The sequence below is a fragment of the Vulpes lagopus genome, chromosome X, assembly GCF_018345385.1.
Source record: "Vulpes lagopus strain Blue_001 chromosome X, ASM1834538v1, whole genome shotgun sequence".
Taxonomy (NCBI): Eukaryota; Metazoa; Chordata; class Mammalia; order Carnivora; family Canidae; genus Vulpes; species Vulpes lagopus.
The window spans coordinates 92,842,007-92,850,013 of record NC_054848.1 but is presented as its reverse complement, the minus strand read 5'-3'; positions in this window follow the sequence as shown (position 1 = coordinate 92,850,013).

Sequence of the window (8,007 nt, the reverse complement as noted above, 5' to 3'; positions counted from 1 at the left end):
CTGGTTCCCATATATAGTTCATCTCATCTTCCCTGTAAAGTCGTCCTTTCTGTTCTAAACTTCGAGGGGAGTTTTTCAAACTTTAGCCAGCAAAAGAGTCTCCTGCAGGGCACGTTAAAACAAACGTTACTTGGTGCCACCCACAGACATACCCAGCCAGTAAATCTTGGGCAAGGGGCTAAAAATGTGCATTTCTGTTAAGTTCTCCAGTAACACTAATGCTGCTGGTGGTTTGTCTTCAGTATACCTAGTACTTGATTACACATGGTTATTTATTGTTTTTCCATTGATTTATGAACATGTTAGGTAAGACTTTATGCTGGAAAAAAATCCAGAAAACCCAATGCAAACTGGCTTCAAAAAAAAAAAGAGGATTTATTTTCTCACTTAACTAAATCGTCCAGATGTATAGTTGATCCGGTAATTCAGTGAATCCCTTCAAGGACTCAATTCCCTCATATCTTTCTCCTTTACCATCTTCCGCGTCAACTTTATCCTAAAACTGGATTTTATCCTAGCAATAATATAGCTGCCAGCTACAATCAAGACCAGATTTTTCTGACTAATATCCAGAGGGATACACAGAACTTCCTACCAGCATTCCAAAGAAGAGCACAAAAATTGACCCTGATTAGGCAGCCTGAAGCTAGTGACCTGTGACAGGGAAGGATGGCTACCAGTAGGCAGATGAGAATATGGTTAGGAAGAGAATGGATCCCAGAAGGCACCCAGCAAGTGTCTGCTACACAACCCAGCATGAGTATAAAATCAACCAGGGCAGTGATGGCATCATCTACATCTCATATCATACGTGGAGCACTCGATAAACACTGGAGGACTCGGTGCCTTTAAAAAACAAACTTCTATCAAATGATTTAAATATAGTCTTATAGACTAGATAGTCACTTGACTAAATTTTGTTCCTGATCAACCAACTTCATGCAGAAAACACTGGTAAGAGCCTTCTTCTTTTTTTTTTTTTTTTAAAGAATTTTATTTTATTTTATTTATGATAGTCACAGAGAGAGAGAGAGAGGCAGAGACACAGGCAGAGGGAGGAGAAGCAGGCTCCATGCACCGGGAGCCCGATGTGGGATTCGATCCCAGGTCTCCAGGATCGCGCCCTGGGCCAAAGGCAGGCGCCAAACCGCTGCGCCACCCAGGGATCCCGAGCCTTCTTCTTTTTTTAAGATTTTATTTATTTATTTAGGAGAGAGAAAGAGCACACACGAGCAGGGAATGTGTGGGGAAAGGGAGAAGCAGGCTTCCCCCTGAGCAAAAGGCCTGATGTGGGGCTCCCAGAACCCTGGGATCATGACCTGAGCTGAAGGCAGACGTTTAACTGACTACATCACCCAGGCACCCCTTAGATGTATGTCTTATATACATCTAAGTAAGCAAGGAACCAGTTAGACTTTTCTGTTACAATGTTAAAAATTATTCTTCCTGGCTTACCATGACAATATCTAACTCTCTTTAATTTTTTTTTAAGGATTTTATTTAAAAATTTGGCAGAGAATGAGAGAGAGAGAGAGCACACAAGCAGGCAGAGCATCAGGCAGAGGGAGAGGCTCCTTGCTCAATGGAGCAAGGAGCCTTAAGTGGAACTGGATCCTAGGACCCTGGGGTCATGACCTGAGCAGAAGGCAGACCCTTAAAAGAAGTCACCCCGGTGCCTCCTAACTCGCTTTAAAATGAATTTTTATCTTAAACATTCATTAAAAAATTGTTCTACTTCAACCAAAGGTCTAGGACAGCTCTCACTGCCATGCACTATTTTTTTTTTTTTAAGATTTTATTTATTTATTCATGAGAGACACAGAGAGAGCGAGAGAGGCAGATATAGGTAGAGGGAGAAGCAGGCTCCATGCAAGGAACCAGATGCAGGACCTGATCCTGGGACTCCAGGATCACACCCCCGGCCAAAGGCAGACGCTAAACCGCTGAGCCACCCAGGGATCCCTGCCATGCACTATTGTAATCATTCAAAGCTCTATTTTAGGGACACCTAGGTAGCTCTGTTGGTTAGTCATTTGACTTGATTTCAGCTCAGGTCTTGATCTCAGGGTCGTGAGTTTAAGCCCTGGGTTGGCTCTGTGCGGGGCATGGAGCCTACATTAAAAAAAAAAAAAAAAAAAGGCTCTATTTTATATATTGAACTAAAAATCAGTTTCCTTATAACTTTTACTAAATGATCTTAGTTCTATTAAGGGCTACACCAAATGAGTCTTAGGGTACTGCTGGTATCTTGGGACATATATTTGAAAGTAGGTGTCTTTTTTTTTTTAAGATTTTATTTATTTATTCATGAGAGACACACAGAAAGAGAGGCAGAGACACAGGCAGAGGGAGAAGCAGGCTCCACGCAGGGAGTCCAATGTGGGACTTGATCCTGGGACTCCAGAATCACTCCCTGAGCCAAAGGCAGACACTCAACCGTTGAGCCACCCAGGCATCCCGAATTTAGATGTCTTATATGCTGAAAATAAACAAGACCATGTTTAATATGCTACTTCAAATAAAAAACAATTTAGGAAAACATGGTAAGCTGCTGAATTAGTTTCTTAAGCTGCCATAACAAAATACTACAAACTCGGTGGCTTAAAACAACAGAAATACATTCTCTCACAGTTTGAGAGGCTGGACATTCAAAATCAGGTCCATGCTCCTTCTGAAGGTTCTAGAGAAGGATTTTTCCTTGCCTCTCCCTAGCTTCTGGTGGTTCTGGTGGTGACATTACAATATACAAAATCAATTGCAATTCAATTAAAGATCACTCCAAGTTCATTGGAGCCATTGGACCACTGAGCCACCCAGGCGTCCCAATAAAAACTTTTTAAAAAATTGAGAACTTTTATTTACCACAAGACATAAAGAAATGAAAAGGGTGGGGTGCCTAGGTGGCACAGTCAGTTAAGCATCTGCCTTCAGCTCAGGTCATGATCCCAGGGTCCTGGGATGGAGCCCCGTGTTGATTCTCTGCTCAGCAGGGAGCCTGCTTCTCCCTCTCCCTCTGCTGCTCTCTTGCTCAAATAAGTAAATAAAATCTTAAAAAAAAAAGAAATTAAAAGGCTTAGAAAGCTAGAGAAGACAATTACAAGTCATATAACTGGCAAAGATTCAGAATTCCAGAAATCACTAAAGAAAAATATAAATTGTTCAATAATGGCCTAATGATATAAACAGATATTTGACAAAAGAAGAATTATAAGTGTTAAAAAAAAAAAACATGAAAACCTGTTCAACCTTACTTGTAATTAGAGAAACACAACATACAAACATAAATTAGGGGTCACCTGGCTGGCTCAGTTGGTGGAGCATGCAACTTTGATCTTGGGGTTGTGAGTTCAAGCCCCATATTGGATGTAGAGATCACTAAAAAAATAAAATCTTTATTTTTTAAAAAATAAAATCTTTACGGATCCCTGGGTGGCTCAGCGGTTGAGCACCTGCCTTCAGCCCAGGGGCGTGATCCTGGAATCCTGGGATCGAGTTCCACATCGGGCTCCCTGTGTGGAGCCTGCTTCTCCTTCTGCCTGTGTCTCTGCCTCTCTCTCTCTCTGTGTCTCTCATGAATAAATAATAAAATTTAATAAAATAAAATAAAATCTTTAAAATAAATAAATAAATAATTTAAATTCTTTAAAAAAAACCATAAATCTTAACAACCACCAAATTTGTAGTAAATTAAGTCTGTTAATAACAAGTATTGGTGAAGAGCAACAACAAAAAAAGTTATAAACCACTGACAAATTAGTATAAACACTTTGGAAGAGTTGAATATGCTCACTCTCTTATGATCCAGTACTTCAGTCCTATACACATCCCCTAGAGAAATTCTCGAACATATACATGAGGCACGTACAAGAATATTTCTTTTTTTTAAAGATTTATTTATTTATTCATGAGAGACACAGAGAGAGGCAGAGACATAGCAGAGAGAGAAGCAGGCTCCCCACAGGGAGCCCAATGTGGGACTGAATCCCGGATGCCAGGATCATGCCCTGAGCCAAAGGCAGACACTCAACCACTGAGCCACCCAGGCATCCCTACAAGAATATTTCAAAGTAGCACTTAAAGTTACAAAACATAAGAACAAAGTGAATGGGATCCCTGGGTGGCGCAGCGGTTTGGCGCCTGCCTTTGGCCCAGGGCGCGATCCTGGAGACCAGGGATCGAATCCCACGTCGGGCTCCCAGTGCATGGAGCCTGCTTCTCCCTCTGCCTGTGTCTCTGCCTCTCTCTCTCTCTCTGTGACTATCATAAATAAATAAAAATAAAAAAAAAGAACAAAGTGAATATTCATCAATAGGGGAATATTTAAATTATAATACAGTCGTACAATGAAATACAGACTGATAATTAATAAAATATATGCATTACCATGAAAGTATCTCAGAAATATAATGTTAAGAGAATAAAGAAAGTCATTGTGTTATTCCATACCTACAAAGTGTAACACGCGCAAAATTAATATATATATATTTTTAATTTATGATAGTCCCAGAGAGAGAGAGACAGAGAGGCAGAGACACAGGCAGAGGGAGAAGCAGGCTCCATGCACCGGGAGCCTGACATGGGATTAGATCCCGGGTCTCCAGGATCACGCCCTGGGCCAAAGGCAGGCGCTAAACCGCTGCGCCACCCAGGGATCCCAAAACTAATATTTTGTATAAAGATATATACATGTATGATTTTTTAAGTGAAAATAGCAAGAGAACAATGAATACACAATTCAGTATAGCTTTCCTCCTGTGAGGGTGAGTAGTAAGGAGTACAGCAGGTTTTCAAATGCACTGATAGTGCTCTACATCTTAATCTAGGTGGTAAATATATGAATGTTCATCTATATTATATATCAGCTTAGAAAATATATGTTTGAGGCATAGTATTCAAAATGTGTTCCATTGAGTTGTTGAAAAGGGATACCAGAGCTGGACAGTGTTAAGGAGGTAAGACTCTGAGCTCCCCAACTCTGACTTCTCTCAGAGCAGCTGTACCCTTCTGATGACAGAGGTTTGAAAACCACTTCATTTCAAGCAGGGTTATTTTGCAGAAAGAAGGGTGCATCCTGAGTCACAAGGTCCCCTTGTACACTTATGTATTTGTATGTCATTAGCTATTTAGCAGAAGGCCAAAGAAATAAAAAGCTTAAGTATCAATAACATTGCCCACAGGTGACAAATTCAAAATAAAGACAAAAGAGTCATGAAATGATATCATACGTCAAGAGAAGAAAACTAGTACCTACTTTCATGCAACTTTTCAGGAATTCATCAATAATGAAATGGATAAAGAGGGATCCTTCTTTCAACCACCTGTAAGCTTCATAAAAATTTCTAACATTAAAAGGAGGGCTTATCACTTGATCTTTTTAACCCTACCTCTGTTGCTCATTCACTCTTTTGCTCACCCTCTCTGATAAAATGCCCCGCATGGCTATATATTTTTTCTTTTATAAAGTGTGTCAGCAAATTTGAAAATTTGTCAACTCCCTGTTATTTCAGATCTTCTCCAAATCCCCAGCATAATCTCCATAACCATGGAGTATAATTGCATAAAATATTCTGATCTAGCTATGTTTCCCCAATTCCAGTATCTAAATGGAGACCATCAAAAAATGTTCTTATGGCTTTTATTTTCCTTTTCTCTATAGCATTTTCAACCTGGTGCAACATCCCTGCTGACTCTAATACGGTAAAGCTAGGTTCCTGTCTCATGGAATCAAAGAATGAATCTCACAGACATAGGAGAATGAGTAAAGGGATAGAAGTTTATTAAGTAAAGATACAGAGAAAGCTCTCAGAAGTGAGAGGGGTCCCGACAGGGTTGCCACTGAAGGCTTAGGGTTGGTCTTTTATTGGAAGCCAAATCAGGGAACCTAAATCCTTTTAACATCTCCATTGATATACCATTGAGTAAGGACTGTTGTTTTTTTTTTTAAGATTTTATTTATTTATTCATGAGAGACACAGAGAGAGGGGGAGAGAGAGAGAGAGAGAGAGAGAGAGAGGCAGAGACACAGGCAGAGGGAGAAGCAGGCTCCATGCAGGGAGCCCGATGCAGGACTCATCCCGGGTCTCCAGGATCACGCCCTGAGCTGAAGGCAGATGCTCAACTGCTAAGCCGCCCAAACGGAGTAAGGACTATTGATAACATCTTTAATGGCTTAAATCTTCTTTGGGGTCTGGTTATTCTTCGTTGGTCACAAGAAACTGCTATAACAAGATACCCTCCCCACCCATACATTAGCATGGGGTGGTCTGGCTTGTTGCTTTATCTCTGGTTTCCTTACACCTCAACATTTTTGGGACAAACTGGGCTAGGCAGAGCTAGGTGGGGGGCCACAGAAGCAGGCTCAATCACTGAGCCACCCAGGCACCCCTCCTCCAAGTTGTTAATGTTATGTAAATGTACATCGAATATGGCAGGAGGATGTAAAATTTAAAGGACCAAAATTAGAAATTTGAAGATATAGGAAGATATTTTAAAATATGACTAATCATCTTCAAAATTTGTTGGGCTTTGAACTTTGAACTTTTACTCACAGATAAATACTCTTATATACTAATTCTATTATATAGGATTCTGCATAAAAAGGATTTCTAGGGATGCCTGGGTGGCTCAGTGGTTGAGCTTCTTTCTGCCTTTGGCTCAGGGAGTGATCCTGGGGTCCTGGGATCAAGTCCCACACTGGGCTCCCTACAGCGAGCCTGCCTCTCTCTCTGCCTATGTCTCTGTCTCTGTGTGTCTCTCATGAATAAATAAATAAAATCTGGGGAAAAAAAAAGATTTCTAACTCCTACTGGATGATCTTGTACTCAGTAAAGAAGCTTTTCTGTGCAGTGCATCACAAACTAGTGTACCAACACTGAGGGGAAAATATACCAATGTGCTACATATGGCATTTGGCACAGCTTCCTGGGGTATCACTATTACTCAAAGTCTTTAGGGGGCAGGGAGAAATTCAAGCAATTTAACAAAGCAATTAAAAGCGATATTTTTTTATTAAAATGAACCAACATTCTAAAATAAAATAAACCAACATTCTAAAATGAATTATCTTCATATAATTTTAAGGTAAAGTACAACTATTCAAAGAAATAATTTGATTTCAGAGGTACTCAAAACTTTGCTCCCTCACCCTCACAGTTAAATTTACTTTTCTCTACAATTAAGGGTACTTTGGCAGAGAAGTTCAAGAAGCCAGAGCTATAGCATCTTGACAAGAAGCTAGCCAGTCTCTATTTGAACACTTTATATAATGCATGGGCTTTCACCCAAAAAAAGGAAAGCACTTAACAATCATTCAAAATACCTTTAAGGGGATCCCTGGGTGGCTCAGCGGTTTAGCGCCTACCTTCGGCTGAGGGCATGATCTGGAGTCACGGGATCGAGTCCCACGTCGGGCTCCCTGCATGGAGCCTGCTTCTCCCTCTGCCTGTGCCTCTGCCTCTCTCTGTCTGTGTCTCTCATGAATAAATAAATAAAATATTTAAAAAAAAATTACCTTTAAGGGTGAGCTGGCTGGCTCATTTGCCTCAAGTCTGCCTTCAGGTATTACTGTGCCTGTGTGCTCGCTTCTCCGCCCCTCCCCCCACCCCATTCCAGGTTAGTCTCTTTTTCCAGGTAAAGGCTACTTTTTCTTTTTCTTTTTTTTTTTTTTAATAATTTGAATTTTTTCTGATTTTATTTATTTATTCATGAGAGACACAGAGAGATAGAGAGCCAGAGACACAGGCTGAGGGAGAAGCAGGCCCCCCACAGGGAGCCCGACGTGGGACTTGAACCCGGAACTCTAGGATTGCGCCCCGGGCCCAAAAGGCGCCACTAAACTGCTGGGCCACCCAGGCCTCCCAAGGCTACTTTTTCTTAAAGCATAAAAAAAGCAGTCTAACCTAACTCAGCTCTGAAACACTTGCTCTCTTTCCTCCTCAACTCCATCACCGGAACGGGAAGTGGGTGAGAAGGGGTCAAAGCTGGGAGCCCGTTGCACTTCCCCCCCAC